The sequence below is a fragment of the Dreissena polymorpha genome, chromosome 1, assembly GCF_020536995.1.
Source record: "Dreissena polymorpha isolate Duluth1 chromosome 1, UMN_Dpol_1.0, whole genome shotgun sequence".
Classification (NCBI taxonomy): domain Eukaryota; kingdom Metazoa; phylum Mollusca; class Bivalvia; order Myida; family Dreissenidae; genus Dreissena; species Dreissena polymorpha.
This window is the reverse complement of record NC_068355.1, coordinates 76,040,667-76,059,583: the sequence shown is the minus strand read 5'-3', so window position 1 is coordinate 76,059,583 and position 18,917 is coordinate 76,040,667. Positions and strand designations below refer to the sequence as shown.

The 18,917-nt window shown below is 33.6% G+C and overlaps 1 long non-coding RNA gene across 4 annotated transcripts in view; it reads right to left on the bottom strand.

Annotated features, from left to right (window-relative positions):
* Positions 1-658: 658 nt before the first annotated feature.
* LOC127835821 (uncharacterized) overlaps positions 659-18,917 on the bottom strand; it is a 33,883-nt gene continuing 15,624 nt past the window's right edge. Inside the window, exons 1-4 of one of the 4 annotated variants that reach the window (XR_008028556.1) lie at positions 7,163-7,226; positions 6,109-6,164; positions 1,295-1,543; positions 659-891 (exon numbers count right to left, since the gene is read on the bottom strand). This is a non-coding gene — a long non-coding RNA (uncharacterized LOC127835821). Of the gene's footprint in view, positions 892-1,294; positions 1,544-5,406; positions 5,475-6,108; positions 6,165-7,162; positions 7,289-18,917 lie in introns of those variants that run through there. The other 3 variants (XR_008028557.1, XR_008028559.1, XR_008028558.1) reach the window with 3 other exon arrangements.

Sequence of the window (18,917 nt, the reverse complement as noted above, 5' to 3'; positions counted from 1 at the left end):
GTATATTGTTTGTCAAAAAGTCAAATATACACTTGTATTTATAGACAAATGTCAAAATAACAAACACAACGATTCTGATTCGTCGCGAATATTCGCAGATTTCTTCGGAGTCGTTCGAGAATAGTGTCAATTACCATATACCATTTAACCTCCTTCCGTAGTTCAAAGCCTATCCAAATCTTGACCACTTTTATCGCGTGATGAATGTTACTGCAAAAATTGCTGTTTTAAAACAACTTTTCTATCATGGAAATAAATTATATCCATGTGGGTTTGTGATACATTTGGGTTAACAGTGAGGTTCGACGTCACACGCCTTTTCAAGGCGATGTAGCTAGCTCAAATCGACCTCGTGTTTTAATGGTCAATTGCATTTATAAAATAATAATTTATTTACTGATAGCGTTTAAAGTTGTTTTTATTTTTCCAAAAAGTGATTTGCCATTTGAAGGAATGATAATTATTGTTAAGAAACTGGCACATATAAATATATAATTCAAGTTATGTTTTCTGTGCATACAAAAAGTGTAGACGATAAATTCTCGCTGGGAGTATACAAATAAATAAACCTTATAACATTGTCATTTTTTGGGTGTCTCTTTTTTCTTTTTTGTTTGTAAGTAATTAATTAACAGGTTGGTCACTACAATAGCTGTCAGAATATATAATTGTTTTAATTTTGTCAAGATATTACATAATTTATAACTAAACAACGTCTATATTTTCGATGAAACTGTATTCCCGTTTTTTTTTTAACAATGAACGCTATGAAATAAAAACTACCAAGTCCATTTGCAACTTAGTTTATGTACTGTTTTGTACAACAACAAATGGAAGTCAATCACATGTGTTGTATGTGTAACCCATTTTTGTCTAGGAGGATGCGCTTTTCTGAAACAGAAATGACAATTGTAGTCGCAATAAAAAGGGAATTTAACATAAACGCGACAGTGTAAGGCTGATTGGCACGCCTGTAAACAGTATCGAAGGATAATTCATGTGTCTGAGGTGAGAAAATTGAGACAGATAGATATTATTCTAAAAGAAAAGAACAGCTACATGAACATTGCAAACGTGCCGACTTTTGCAGATAAATTCAAACAGAAGCATCCATACAGTGATTCTTTAAACTGCACGAAATCGTAGATACATTGTGTTTGTATCAATAACATTGCATTTTTGGAATTTGATTCTCGTTAAATCTGTGTTTCACGTAATCTTCATGTAAACAAAATATCACTTCTCTTATAATCTGTATCACATGCAGCTATCACAGAAATGATATATCACAAACCTTAAAGAAAAACTACGCCATATTTATTTTCCATAATAGGTGCCTCCGTATCCACCATTGCCACCCCATTTGCGTCCCAATCCGCGTCTCCATCCGGCAGGGCGTCCCCATCCGCCATTATAATCGTCACTGTCACTAGAGTCGCTCGATCCGCTATATCTGTATGTGGCGTCTGCTACCGGAGCACTCGCCAGAAGCACAGCGGCCACCACCAACAAACACATCAACTGTTTGGTGTGCATCTCGTATCTGCCTTAATGGAATGTATATTCCAAAATATACCGAATAAAACTAAATGTATCAAAAGCTTATGAAACAATAAGACAAAATATTTAGACATGTTTGTGATTTAAGGAAAACAATAGTTATACAAGAGTAATTATATACAAATATTAATCCAACCTGATCATCAATAATAGGGGAGCCACGTACATGTAATGCATATTATTTAATCAAACGTGTTGCTTTTCCTTCTGTGGTAAACGCGATCTATTTTATTAATACGGGCAAAAACCCGCGAAGCGGGCGTTGACCGTTCATACATATGGAAATTTAGACATAAAATTACATAAGAATACCACATAGGGACGCGTCTCAAAAAGATTTGCCACGCGACATATATTTTCGTGATGCTATTATGACCTTGAATAAATAAAAAACACTTTGACATATGCTAAATCACATCTTAATACATACCTCAGGAAAATTATATCAATGACATCATAATTGTGTAGCGAATCGCACTAAATATTCTCGCATTTGTTTTTCTTCGCAACCGTTCAAGAATTAAGTCATTACTCAATTATCTCCCCTGAATACTCATCTTCAGTGAGTATAAGCCGAAGACTGATTCACTACATATAGTGACAGTCTTTACAAAACACAATTTACGTGAACATAACCCGTCTAAAATATATTTCTGTCGAATTTATTTTCTTTGATCTTTTCGATATCTTATTGTTATTATTATCCCGACAAATCACAAACGCTTGTTAAAATATTATTTGTTTTAAACATTATAGTTGGCATCTTTATTCTTCCAGTATTCTCGCGGAATATTAATAACGACACCCTACTGTTTATTTGTCAGAATGCGTGACGCATTTTCCCTTCGCTCCCAGAAAGAAGTTTTACGTGTGACCATGAGCTATATTCTGAAAAGTTGTCGTTGTTATCCATCAGAAACACATTTATTCACAAAATTTAAAGATATTCCGATCTAACTTTTTAGTCTTTTAGCTTTAATTTTTAACGTATTTACACCTCGTCTGCTCGCACTTTACCGATATCCCGAAAGGTTACATATATCTATAATACGTTTAGGCCTAAAACCACAAAATCCGATACCGTTGGATTTTCGTACCACAATGTTACGTAAAAAACGTCCAGATTCGAAATTAACAAAAAACAAGACATTTATAAATTGTCTGCATTATTGATCAAATTTTAAGATATTTGTTGTTCTTCCGTTTTTAGAAGCTGTTCTGCCAAGGCAAGAGCTGGGCATCACACAAGCTTTTCTATCCAGCAAATCTGACAGTTTTGGTTTACAGAAACCAACAAAGGAGGGATTCCTGAACTATCACAATTGCCAAGCTATACACACAGTTATTATCTGTGGTGATCTTTATTGGATCTGTTGGTTTACTTGGATGGAACATGTGTGAACTTTTATAGAACTTTGAAAAGTCTATATCTGTCTATATATAAACAAAAATCAGCTATGGTATAATAAGATCAGATGTGCAAACAATGTCAAAGGGTTGTTAAATAAACAATTTGAAGGCAATTATGCTGAAAAAATAGGAAAGTTCCCATGCAAATTTAGTCTGTATATCGACAAGTGTCTGCCAATAAATGTCAAACTAGTAATGCAAAACTTACCACAAGTATGTAAAAGCACCAAGTAACTGTTGTGATCATTTTAGCAAGACAGCGTAATTCTAAACAGTAGTAAATAACTTGTTTAGTAAATGCATAATGCAATTAACATGATTTCCTTTCTATTGTGTAATTAATAAATTGGTTGTTACTTGTTAATCAATGATTCATATTTTATGTCAAGTACAAAACCAGCATTGTTAATTTTGTAAAAGGTAATAAATAACACCACTTTGTAATTTCATGTTCGTAAATATTCTTGTACTGTAGGTTGATGACAGTGTTTTAGTATTACTTATTTTGTAACTATTATTTTATGTGCAAATAAATGATGTGAAGTGTTTTGTATCTCCACACAATACCACATACCTTTTTATATATGTACTGTGTAATGTGTTATTTGAATTTTTAAATAAAAATTATGGATGATATAATAATAACAAGATGCATTCTAATATTTGCATTCAAATTGTAACTATAGAGCTAAGTGTATGCAGTTAAGACTTTTATAATTTAGGAATTGCTACAAAATGGCTAGTTTTTTAGTGGCGACAAAATTTCAACTATTCAACAATAGTTTGCGAAAGAAAATTAGAAACCTGCAAGATACCTGTATTTATTAGATATTTTAATTGCGAAACAAGTATGTTGTTATGCTGTTACACATAATTATACATTGATAATAAATAAGAAGACAATTAGCGGTGTTAATGTTTCCCAACTGTAGAAATCATTCTTCTGGTGAAGTCAGTGGTATACAGATGAAAGCTCCAGGTAAGGTTATTTGACAGTCTAAAACTTATTGGATAAAAAAAATCCTGTCAAATTTGTCAATCAAAATTGATTTTACACATCACATGATTTTGATTATGTTAAATCAGTGTACTGTAATCTAAATGCAACTGCTTTAGCAAGCTGTCACGTTGAATTGAGACATTTGATGAAACAAACTGTTTCCTGGGTAGGACCAGTACTTAGTGTCTATATGACGTACCATGACGTCGAAAGTCAACAAGACCTACTAGGAAGAACGAGAAATGTACTTCGACGTACAATTTTCACCGACCCTTGAGTGTTAGCCAATCAGAAGACACCTTACATCTGTTGCTTTTAGAGATATTTGACATTGAACATTATTATTATTTAAACCAAATTATGCGACTATCGACCGCTTACTCATAGATACTGTGCGTATTTATTTAACATTATTATTATTATTATAACTTATACCAAATTATGCGACTATCGACCGCTAAGTCATAGATATTGTGCGTATTTATTGACCTAGCGTGGCGGAATTAACCTCTGACGTATGCAAGTTATGGTTATTACAAAATACGACCAACGGGGAGGTTATTATACATTATTTATCCCGTTAATGTTTGGTAACTGTTTGGTTACCGTTGGGGATTTCTTACACAGTAATGCGCTGGACGGTCGTGATACTCCGCCCCGCATGATCAATAAATACTCACAATATGCTGAAAAAGGTAACAATTGAATCTTCTTCAAATTTGTATATAATCTATTTCAATGCATTACATACTTGAAACTTCTATGTGTTTTTTTTGCCATTCTGATATTTGTATTCATTTTGGCCTCAATTTAAAAAGAGATTTTAAACATGTTTTATGAATAAATCTGAAGGAAGAGCGGCTCAAGAGACAAGTGTTTTGATTGGCTGTTCAGAAAATGTGTACGTCGAAGTACAAACATGTATGTCGGAGTACAAATTGTACTTCGACGTACAGATATATACTTTGAAGTGTATTTTATATTTGTATGTCGACGTACAATAATTGTACTGCGACGTACATTTCTCTTTTTACCTTGTAGGTCTTCTTGACTTTCAACCCAAATGGTACGCCATAGTATGTCTTTAGGGTTATCTAAAGAATGCCCCCACTTAAAGGATCAATACAGAGACCTCCCAGTGACTAAGCCAGTTAGCAGAAACCCCATCCACTATACCACAGCCACCGATCCAGCTTTAAATTCATGTGGCTAGAAAACAACAAAAACTAAGATGCTAGATCTTTAAGCTAGGGGCATGTAACTCGTTTTAAGATTGATTTTTTTTGGATGCATTACTTAATTATTACAACAATTATAATATTTTGAACACAATTATGTCCATAGATTTATTAAAAAAACATGGTAATAAAAAAACTGTAAAAGCTTTTGCCCGTAAATAAGGTAGCACCTACCTAGAGCCTTGTTTATAACATGACCTACGCTCCAGGAGTGAAATAACGTAATGCTCAATTTTGTTTATTACACGGGTGTTATTAAACTAGTTACATCACTGTGAAATGACGTCATTTTTTGACGAAATGACGTCATTATTCCAGCGAATTTCTTCAGTAAACTTTTTTATGTGTGAATATACGGTGAAAAGAGTATACAACAAAAAGAAAAAGTGTTGGTCATGTTATAAATAGAATCTTAGATTCGTGGTCATTTTGTATTAAATTTATTAAACTCGTCATCTAAATAAAGATGAATACTCAGCAAGCCTCGTTTTTATCTTTATTTAGATGACTTGCTTAAAAAATTTAATAAAAAAGACCACTCATGCAAGATCCTATATTTATATGTATTTTTTAAGTAAATTGAATGGGTGTGTTAGACGAGAAATGCCGTAGCACATGCGATAAACTACATATAAAAACACAGCACTTTTATAAAGTGTTAAATCTAAAACATATTTTTCAAATAAGGCACACATAATTGAACAGTAGTAACAAAAAATTTCGCTCCGCCCGTTTATTTCTATTTTATATATAACACATATTTTTTCTCCGACAAACTGAATATGTGTCAAACAATGCGGCGACAATAAACGATATCCGATTGGTTGATGCGACAGTTTGATTTATATCTAACGGTAGATCAATTCAATATACTTTCCAATATAATCCAGTTTTACTTACCCAAATATTATACCTCTTGTAGCCCCGTTTCCGAAAAAAAAAACGATTGTGCCCGTCTATAGTTAATAATTCATAAAAATGTGTTATTATATGATTAAGTCCCTTTCTAACCCAAAAATAAGCTTGCATTAGTTTCTGCTACTTCTATAATTAACGGTGGAATTTAATTACGTTCATCACATATTATTAATAATGACATGTTTACAGCAGCAAGAGAATTATCAATATTATGATAACATATCGATTATATTAATTATGAATTATTTGTATCAAATTCTATAATATCGGACATACATTTTGTTTCATCTTATTTGCGAGCAAGGAATGAGACGTGTTCAAGTTTAATATTTTAGCACTAAACATTTACAGTAAACTATTTGTATTGTAAAGATCGTAACATCAGATTTCAAAATCACGTGATCTTTATCTCTATCAAAATAAACACCTAATATAGGATCCGACATGATTCGAAATGTCGTACCTTATTGTATTGAACGAATTTAAGCCAAACAGCGATTTGTATTGACAAGTGGAATTAAATTTGGCATGAAATGACACCGAGTAAATGATTATCTATCCAAAAGCTTTTCAACAAAAAACTTAACTAATAAGACAAAAACACCTAACAATATCTTCAACATGTTATTCAAAATTAGAATATCTGTAATGGTTGAAGTGTATGTTGCACGGGAAACTCTGTTATGTATGAAAGCAAATTCACGTTTTGATATTATTTACATGATCAATAGTGCATAAGATTTATAAATTGATTTAACTTATTTCACCAAGGTTGAATATAGAAAACGCACTTGAGCTTTAATGGTTAATGGTATTTATTGACCATATTCCTGACCATATGATTAAGAATGTTTAGGCCTTTGTGAGAAACACATATAGTATAAGTTAATCCAAATGCACCAAAAGAAGACGTTGCCTACAAATCGTTACATTGTCTTCAAATATTAAGTAAATAATTAATTTCAAACCTACTGACACAAAGATTAAACAATAAAAACTATTTAAATCAAATGAAACATTATACAATACGACTCACCTTTGTCGTTACTCGTACGATTCGGAGTATTCAGTACTGAAGCTGAAATGCAGACGTTTATATACCTTAAGTAAAGTAACATTCGCTTCATAAATGTTAATCCTGCATGTCCAATCAACTTCCACTTCGTTAACTTTCAAGCTTAATTATCAAACATACGCGGAATGCACATAGTCTTCATCTTACGTGTAATCAATTATGAACATTATATATGTTTTTTTCGGTAAAATCATTCGCACACGTTATATTGGATGTACATGGCAGTGTTTCATTCTGAACACGGTTCTAGAGTTGGCACATCACTCTGTATTTGAATGTCCATTACTACTATAATTAAAAACGTAGGCTTTTAAATATAATATGGCATTCAAAAACACGCCCGGAAAAGAAACTCTAAAGAAAACTATCGACAATCTGATTAAAACACCTGATGCAGTTTTTTTAATTGCTGGTTATCACAAAAACACTTTCAATTATATGTACCCTGAAAAAGCAAGGTATATAAATAATAATAATCAATGTTTTATTGTTATAATTGACCAATTTTAGGCGTTTGATGATTTTTATTATTTTTTGTGATACAGCATGAAAATGGCTTGGACCACCTTTTCAAGCATTTGTTTTAAATGAATGATGCAAGCGACTATTAACGTTCATCTGTCACAACTGATTCCAATTATTCATTAAACACAATAATACTGATTCTTACAACGGCTTCATAACAGATCGGTCAAAAAGTATGTGTGCATCGCACATAACTTTGCAATTTCAGTTTACATGAAGCCACAACAGCTTTATAAGATGTTGATATATTATGTTGAGAGACTTTTGTTTTAATTTGTTTCATGAAATGTTAATTATCGTAGTTTGAATGAAGAAGAAGAAGGATACACATATCTTTACACGTTCAGTCTTTACCTTATTTTAAAGACCGTTAAGTAATTTTTAAGCGCATATAAGGAAATAAATAATACAAGCGCACTTTCTTCAATAGGACTTTTGTATATAATGCTGTAAGACAGCTGGTGTTAGAATAACTTACTTAATGTAGTGAAACAAAGCTCTTGTAAGCACGTTTTCTTCCAACACGTGTTACTTTTCTTATTATATAGTTCCGTGTAAATTTGATGCTAATCACTTCGTTACAGCGAATAAATTATTTCGCCGAACAATCATACATGGGATAAGTCTTCTTAACATTTATTTTGTGCATTTTTTTTTCAATAATCCTATCGTTACAATACAATTCAGGATGTGTGACATTGTTTTTCCAAATGGATGCTACGACATACATGATTTGCCCTATCAACATCTGAGCACACTATTTTCTGCAATTTCGAGAAAGTTTATTTTATTTATTATTTAGTTTAGTTATTTTCTATCAGCATATACAAATAATTCTTCCTAAAATGCTAAGAACAGATTAAAAAAAATGCTGTAAAGGTTTAATTGTACAAACTTGGGAAAACTGTGATAACAACATTTTGATTGATTCTGAAATCGTCTGTTTTGAAATAAAAGTAACAGATATAGTTCACTCAAACTGCAAGTAAACGATAGCTATTCAAAAGAAGTTTCAGTATGTTTACACACGTGCTTTCGCTATGACATTAGAGCTATTTGTCTGCAGTATGTAAACACAAGTGCTTTCGCTATGACATTAGAGCTATTTGTCTGCTTTTTCTGAAGCTCAGACTTTAAAAATAGTACAAAATAAACCGATATATATGAAAATAATGTGAAAGGGATTCACAAGAGAACAGAGTTTATATTACTATGATAATACATTGATTTATAATATTTGAATGCCATGGACAGTAATAAAATATTGGTATAATCTGAAGTCAACCTTTTCTTTTGTTTAAAGCTTTATGTAATGCATAACATATAATGTACCTTTTAGTAGTATAATCTTTAGGACTGTTATTACAAAATGTCGATGCAGTTACTCACTATGTGTTTGGTTGATAGGCGGATACAATTTTCGTTTTCTTCACTGTCTGAACATGGTATTGGCGACGAGGAGCGTTGTTTTAATCACCTAATAAATTAATAATACTCTTTCTTTTACTTTTAAATTATTGAATTTTAAAGGTCATTTGAGTTCAATATTGTTGTGTATTTAACACTTCCTTTCAATGCATAATAAAAGGCATACAAACCTTGCCAACACGCCAGAACAAAGCATATGTACAAAACAAAACATACCGGCATAGAAACACCCAGCGCCGCGACCTTGATGCAGATGATTAGCAGATGGATAGACATTGTGGAAGCTAGAGACACTCGCCGGATATGAAAAATGTGACCTACATTGAAGAAATCAATCAATAGGGTTATGACAAGGTTAATTAAATTCTTAATTTATGCAACACGGTTTAAGTTATAGTAGCTTATCAAATGACCGCTAATTAGTACTTACGACATTGATTCAGTCATTTTAGCTATACATGGATTTGAAAAAAAAATCTGGTCATTCTTTAAAGTTGCTTTGAAGCGTACAATTAACTTGTACATAAAATCAGAATAATAAATAAAGCATTCAAATGGGCTCTTATCGCATTTGATCTAAATTACTATATAACTATATAACTAAGAGTCACAGTTTCACAATTAAGATATAACGCATTGATATTAAAATGACTTTTGAAGAATGCATTTTGTAAAAAAGATAATGTATTGCGTTTTTACGTTTAATAAAAAAATACACATGGTTAGGTATCCTGACCAGCATCGATATGCCATGATCAAAAAAGGAATATATTTGTGTTATTTCATCGTTTTTTTTGTCACAGGAAACTATAATTTTAATTTTAATGCAAAAAATACGTACGGCCAAATAAATGCTGAACTCATTCCATCCGAATTAAGTAACTAAATAAACTACATAATAATATGTGCCCACATGTTAAGCAGCCTTCATCGAGTTGCTGAAAGGTTAAAACGATCTTCATGTCACGTTTAAGATTAACGCCAGTAACGTCGTTATTCGTTCGTACCAAAATCAGGCTGTGTACTTGGTATGTTCCGTGCTTTATAACAACAACCGAGAGTAAACGTTGTAGGTACAGTTCTTCGCATTAACAACAGGCCGTATGCGACGCATGCTCAGTGTCTCATATCTATCAACATCACACAAAATACACATTACACCGTAAACGTGATAGTTGTAGTATAATTTCCATTTAGTGGACGGCCGTTTATGTGGTAAGAAGATGATTGCAAATCAATTTCAGACAGTATTCGAGTATGTATCACGGTTGTTGTTTACGGGCGTCAACGTTTTTTGAGATGAATTAATAAACGAGTCAATTCTACTTTCGAGGTGGCGCTAAGGACCGGTAGTACGTTAATTTTACATGATGAGTTGGTTTAATTATATGGGCATTCAACACATTTTAATTGGTTATATAATCCGGCAATGTATTGCGATTCAATGAAGATTAACTCATTAACAAACGTGCGGAACATAAAACCACAACCCTTTTAAAAACGTGAGGACCGTAATCAGTTGTGACATGTTGTTGTTTTGAAAACACAATTGTTTATGTTTGCTGGGTTACAAGAACATTTCCATACAATTGAATCGTTAACGACATCAAACGATTGCTTTTAACATAAATAAACATGCTGCAGTCACACAAACATTGGCTTCTTGCCGATCTTATAGATAATTGTACGTTCTTTTGAAAGAGATAGAGTCGATGCGAAGGGGATAGCACTCAGAACATAAGGTGGCGCTTAAGCACTGTTAAGCCATAATAAATTGCCAAACTTTATGTAACGCTTCCTACGTATTATGTCTTCAGGACTCATATGTGTAAGCTGACTACTTAAGTTGTGTTATCAATCATTTGAGCACCGTTCGCTTTTATATACAATTAACAAGTAGTTTTCTGATAATGCCCTGATGGGTTTATATTATTTTTAGAACATAAGAATATTAAACACTAAACAACCTGAGGCGTTTCAGTGAACGGGAGTTTGCATTTGTTTGTGATTTTTTCTGTTATACGATTCCATGATTCCATGATTCCGTGATGCATAACCTTAATAAGTCCTCTGTTAGTAAAACAGCCCTTTTCCAATAATTACAGCGAAATATAAAGTCGTGTATTCGTTATCGAAACGCATAGTGCGTGTGAAAGTATGTGACCAAGAAAATGCAAACACATTATGCCAGAAAATGATAAGTTTCAATTGACAAACCATTGCATGAATATCGGTTTTATTGATATGACGAAGGTGAACTTCATGCTAAAATATTGATGTGTACTATTGCTTGCGGTTTTAATTATTTCATTATAATTTCATACCAACTAAGCGGGACTTTTTACTTATCAGACTGACTAGGCACTAATTGACGATGCTGGTACAGCAGCGTCTAAGGTTTGATAACCAGTAAAAAAAATCTTCACAATGGCAACCTATGTAAAAGACCGAGCAAGTCCGATTGAGATAACTCGATTTTTCAGTTACTTCCCTTGGCATTCGCCACTGCGTTGGAGATTGCTCGTTGATTTTCATTGATAACATTCTCCTAGCAGAGTTGTCGTTCGTGTTGATAAAGGTAAATATTAATAGAACAGCATATCATGGGGAAACAGATTCAATAAGTGTATCAGAACGTTAATTTCAAATTAGTAATTTTACATCCATTTTATTTGTATGGACCAATGAAACAACTATATATTTTGTCTATTTTGTTTGATATTTGTTCTCGATATAGTAAATAAATTGCGAATAAAAACATGTAAAATTAACTTTTTACGTGATCACAAAACTGAAGAATGCGAACAATTTCGAACCTGCAAATTGTAAACGCTGTACTGCTATGATATATATAGATAAAACAACATTCCTTTGCCTAATCGTCTGTCCCGCTAGCGCAGTGGTAAGGATGTTCGCTTTTTCACCTTTACGACACCGGTTCGATTCCCGCTTCCGGCGCAATGTTATATTTTGTCTGTTTTGTGGTCACCATTCCGGACAGGTGTTTTTTCCGGATAATCTCATCCCCCCCCCGCAGCATTTGACTATATAAAAAATTAAAAAGTATTTCAGTTCAAAACAAATAGCTGAAAAGTGCAGCTATCATTCAAAATTCGTCCAAACTGTCGTCAATCTAATCTTATAAGGTAGGAGTGGACACACTCCGGGTCCCAACATTATGCAGCCTCAGCGCGGAGGTAACTCATTACCTTGGAAAAACACAAATACACACACTGGGTGCCACCTAGGCGCGTATAGACTCAAACAAGGCAACACACTCAAGTGCGGGCACAATCATTTAAAATTTACATATTGAATACGATATTCGTACAGAAATTACACAACCACCTAAGTGTACATACCATGTTTGATATTTCGTTCGATTGTTAGATTTCAGCATATATATGTATAAGGTCATTTCGCTATTAGTTAACTTATCCATATCTTCGTGTGCGAACTCGGATAGTCAAGTGCTCATACGAATTAGCTCACATGGTCCGGCTATGTGCTCATACCTACTTTCGAGAATCATCATGAAGGTATTGCCATACTTAATGAACAAGAATGTGACCCGCCTCCCAGTTTCGCTCAATGGGTCAAGTTACCCACGGGTACTACTCCCCCGTACCCCTAATTTTTTTTTCGTACCAAAAATGTTTCGTACGCAAATTCTTTTCATACCAATTTTTTTTTCGTACCCAAAATTTTCGTACCCAATTTTTTTTTCGTACCCAAATGTTCGTATCAACATATACAATTGTGGTGATATAGATAATCTTAAATTGATGTTTTATATTCATCCTCTTCAAAAGCATCGTCACATCAGTACTGCCAGTACTTTGATTTTTGTATTATTCCAGGTTTATTGTTCGATTTTTTTACTTAATTAGATCATAACGAAATGCAAGCACACTATTTAGGTCTACATACCTTTGAAGATACATGTTGCAAAGAGAGGACTTTTGTCATTGAATATATAAATATAAAATATTTTGACTCTAATAAATAAGGTTAACGGAAAAAGACTCACCTATCCTGATTTTTAGAGATGTTGGTAGATTTTTTATTAAAGCCTAATTAAGATTCATCGTCACTTTTTTTAGAAAACTAACTATGTATTTAGGGGACAAAAGTAATCGTTTAAATCAGGACTATAATTCCATTTTTAAATATCGCGACCTCCTCTTCTTAGCGTCACCTCTTTTTACACTGGTGACACCTTTTTGAGAAGAATGCAAAATTGTCTATTTGGCCAGCAAAAATACAATGTTTATGTGCATGCAACAACTTGTATATGTTAAATGCAATCGTTTGGTGCCTTGTTGAATTGCATTACATCGATTATTTTTAATGCATTTACATTCATCATAATATAAACGAAAACCAAAGAACGAACTGTTTCTTACGCTTCCATGGATACATAAACATTATTGAAGTTCCGTACGGTGAGACAGCACACGTTTCCGGTTCAATTCGACGGCATCAAAACGGTGTTTAGTGTACTCACTGACTTCATAGCGTCTTTTATTCGTTTTTTTTTTGTAGAATTTGATTTCGGTTGCTTTCGTTTATATGACAAATGTAGTCTTCATTGAGAAAACAATTGATAGGGTGATAAGAGGGGTTGTTTTCCTGTGATAGTTAGGAAAAAAATTGATCGGTCAATGTATGTTACACGTTCAAAGAAATAATAGCTTAAATTACCGCTATTTAACGCTTAAAACCTTAAGGTTGTAATGACATAACTGTACATGGATTGTAAATTTTTTTTAGGGTTTAACTTTTAAGTATATTTGTAGCGTATACATAAAATGTGCATGCACTCGCATGATTAAATCACGGATTAGAAATGGGTTTTAAATGCGTTTTATCTAAATAACTCTATAATTTAATAATAATGACAGTTTCACAATTTCGATCTGACATATGGCTCTTAAGATTACATTTCCTGACCAGCGTCAATACGTCATGGTCAAACTCGAACTGTACATCGTCCTGGAAACTCCATGACCAATAGAGTACATAGTGTATAAACGAGTTCAACGGAAATCGGATGGGTGTAAACTTTTGTAAAACAAATATATGTTGTTTTAATTTGTGCGTACTCGCGGGACTAATGTATGTTGAAATAAACTTAAACTCTTAACTCATAACTCTTTTTGCCGACTTATAGAAAATTATATTTTAAAGATATGGTTTAAAAGCAGGTTCGCATATTTGATTGTTGATAAACTTCTATTTTTATGTATTCGTCTTATAATAGACAATTGATTTCAAAATAAAGTCTTACATTCGATTGTCATTTATTGAAAATAGAACCACAAACGAAAAAAAAATACGCGTAAACTTATTTGTTTTATTAAGATATTAAACATTGAAGTTTTCTTTATCGCCTGATAAAAATGTATCGGTATGCCCGTTTTAGAAAGAAAGACAAATCTCCAGTTAAGAAAGTCGCTGAATATTCCACATTGATGACAAATGAGCATCAGGCAAACCTGGTTGGAGATTAAACGAAGAACGTAATGTATATGCATTTGCAACGACTTATGCATTGTAAAATTAATTGTATATGATTATTAAAATTTCATGTATTTGACAGTAACACGAAAAAGCTCCAGAGAGTAAGACCGAAGAAACAATAAGCGGATATTATCAATTATTTCTGCCCTGATAACGTGCACGAAGTTTCATCATTAATTTATAACATGTTGTGTGTGTTTTCACAGCGATGGAAGGCATCGTGTTCAGGTTCAGAATCTCATTCTTTTAAGACTGAAAGCAGAATTGCATGATGTGAAGAAATTTATTGGAAACGCACATCTACGTGTCTAAGACAGTTCCCGCCGGAGGAAGCAGCACAAAATAAGCGTCTCTTTAGAAGAACCAAAGAGGAGAAGCAGGCGGGGAAATTGGCATGGTTGTCATACGCAACTTAGAACTTTAGCTACAGGCCAATAAAGAAAGAGCGTTGGATGGACCGGTTGAACTAAAGTGTGTATTGTTGAAATGTAATAGGACGAGTTCAGCAAAACACACACACAAAATTAATTCCATTTGAAGAATATTTTAGCCTACTATTAAACACTCATTTAACATTCAAATGCAAACAATATATATTTTGTTGACTTTACTGTTTATAATAATATTAACTCTAGAAAAAATTGAATGGTTCATGTCAAAGTCAAAAAAAGATTAACATACACAAATTGTGCGTATCCTCTAAATGTTTTTCAAACACATTTCTACATATTATATAACATTTGAAAATAATGTTTCTTTATTTTTTTGCGCACAGAAACTCCGACGACTACACGACTATAACAAAGACGGATTAAAAATGCTAGATATTAAATAAGTTTAGATGCATTATAAGCTAGTTAAGTAACGATTCATTTACGAGTGTTTTTATTGACAATTGAAATATAAAGATAAAGGTTTACACCACACGGAGGAATACTGTATTTAAAAGCGATATAAATCTAGCAAACAATGACACATTCAAACTTCCTGCAATATATTTGCATCATATTCTAGAAGACTTGTCATGAAACAGCATTAAGGTAGCGCACCTCTAATGGGCACATATCCAAATATAATCTAAGTAATTATTTTCTTAATCAGCATCATTTCACTGAACTACATGCAAATTTGTAGGTAGGCTTTCCATGCTTTTTATAAAAATATACCGATTTTTTCAAAACCACCCCCACGCTCGGCTTTTGTCCAGTTTATTTTCACCCCTGGGGTATATAAAAGTTCCATAATTCATTCAAATTTCCAAATATGGGCATGCAGTTGGTGTGTACAGATGCTGTAAAGGTGTTTAAAGTTTAAACAAGATGAAATAAGTATTCTTTTACAGACATTTATTTTTTACAAATTTTTATCTTTGGAAGAGCGCCATGAAATGTAAGTGATTTCAGCCAAGTAAAAATTGGGTCGGTAAAAAACAAAGTGTCATATAATTCAAAATAGTATCATTATCCCCACGCTTTTTGAAAAAAAGGTGGGGATATTGTGGTTATCTCCGCCGTCCGTCCGTCTGTCTGTCCGTCCGTCCTGGCCACTATCTCCTCCTACACTAAAAGCACTAGAACCTTGAAACTTACACACATGGTAGCTATGAGCATATGTGCGACCCTGCACTATTTGGAATTTTGATCTGACCCCTGGGTCAAAAGTTATAGCAGTTGGGGTGGGGCCGCGTCAGAAATTATCACTCATTTTTTTAGATTATTTTACATTTACTTCTTTATTTCTACACCGATTCACTTCAAATTGATACTGGACCTCTCTTATGACAATACGGACAATCTCAACCATGCATGGCCCCATTCCCAACCCTGGGGCGCCCCGCCCACATAGGCCACACCCACCAAAAATTTCCATTTACTATAATTTTTTCATTTCTACACGGATTCACTTCAAATTGATACTGAACTTTTGTTATGACATTAGGGTCAATCTCAACTATGCATGGCCCCAATCCCAACCCTGGGGCGCCCGCCCACATAGGCCACACCCACCAAAAAAATCCATTTACTATAATTTTTTCATTTCTACACGGATTCACTTCAAATTGAAATTGAACTTCTCTTATGACAATACAGTCAATCTCAACTATGCATGGCCCCATTACCAACCCTGGGGCGCCCCGCCCACATAGACCACACCCACCCAAAATTGCCTTTACTATAATTTCTTCATTTCTACACCGATTCACTTCAAATTGATATTGAACTTCTCTTATGACAATACAGTCAATCTCAACTATGCATGGCCCCATTACCAACCCTGGGGCGCCCCGCCCACATAGACCACACCCACCCAAAATTGCCTTTTACTATAATTTCTTCATTTCTACACCGATTCACTTCAAATTGATACTGAACCTCTCTTATGACAATACGGTCAATCTCAACTATGCATGGCCCCATTACCAACCCTGGGGCCCCGCCCACATAGACCACACCCGCCCAAAATTGCCTTTTACTATAATTTCTTCATTTCTACACCGATTCACTTCAAATCGATACTGAACTTCTCTTATGACAATACGGTCAATCTCAACTATGCATGGCACAATTACCAACCCTGGGGCGCCCTGCCCACATATGTCACACCCACCCAAAATTGCCTTTTACTATCACTTCTTCATTTCTACACCAATTCACTTCTAATTGATGATGAACTTCTCTTATGACAATACGGTCAATCTCAGCTATGCATGGCCCCATTACCAACCCTGGGGCACACCTAGGTCAAACATTCGGCGTGGGGATACGCGTCGGCCTCTGCCGCGCCATTTCTAGTTTAAGTCATATTTTATACTTAGTTTTTATAGAAACACTATATACAGCAAAAATACCAAGAAATAGACAGATTTACCGTTTACTTTTTGAAATAAAAATAAAAATGCAACATGCATGGTTCGTATTTTCAACAGTAAATCACCCAATTTCGCCATAACGTTGTTTTATTTTTTAATAATTGAAGAATGTGCATAAAACAATAAATATAGCTTATATGCCATATTAAATCAAATTACGTTAGAAAATAAATAAAACGCGTCGCAAAAAAGTATACGTCGTCGGCAAGATTCGAACCTGCGCGGGAATATCCCAAAAGATTTCTAGTCTATTGCCTTAACCACTAGGCTACGGCACCTAATAGTAGGCTCTTCAACCTTCGAAGAAATCGCGGGAAATCATTAGAGGTGCGCTACCTTAAACGCGAATATAGATACCATTTTAAAAACATTATGGAACAATTTGCATATACAATTTAACAATCAAATGTTCTTTTGTCAAGAATGACATAATGCAGGTTTACAAGATATGAAACACATTAATGGTTCTCGAAAAAATACCTTTTATTTATTTATAAAAAAAAGGTAAAGAGCTTCCCATAAGAATGAACAGAATGTCTTTCAATGGCACTATAGCTATTTCAATGGAACTATATCTATACCGAGTTAGAGGTCTTAATGTGCATTACGGAAAATTTGTTAAAGAATGCTTTTAGTAAATGTTATGCAACACAATTCGATTTTTATAATTAACCAAAGTGCATATGATAATCGTCGTTTGGTTATTAAACTATCTTAAATGTATATTATGTGCGAAAGAGGACCATGTTCTGCTAAATATGGTGTGTAATTGCGCGTCTCTTGTCCTATGTCCTGACATGAATTTTCCCTTCCTATTCCAATTTACAAGTCATTATTTCAAAAACCATATTGGATGTGGCTGTGTTCATTTTGTTGTTTTAATTTTTTTTACGTTGTACCTAAAAAATTTGGTTCTTTAAGTAAAGAGGTTGATTTATTCTATATTGTTATAGCGTGTTGTGGTGGTTTTAAAGAAGGTCGCATTTGTTCTCATTCTTTCGTGTTTTTGACTTTTAAAACACATTACAGGATTATACGAAATGACGACAAATATACCAGAAAGAACCATAAATGGGCACATACACGAACATTGAAATGTTCCCTAGTGTGTCGTTCTGGCCTTTATTGTTGCCCTCGCGTGTTGTGGTGTTGGTGAGTTTTAAAAACGACAACAGGCCTGAAAGATGTGGCATAAGTTATTCAACATATATTTGGTACAAAATATTGATTAAGTGAAGCAACAAACACACCCAACTTTCGTTACGTTGACATTCGAGCTTTGGCGAGGTATGTCGTGCTTTTTTCGTTTATATAAGCACGTAGAATGAAAGTTAATTTAGATTAATATTATTTGTGAGTTTTGGTTCGTTC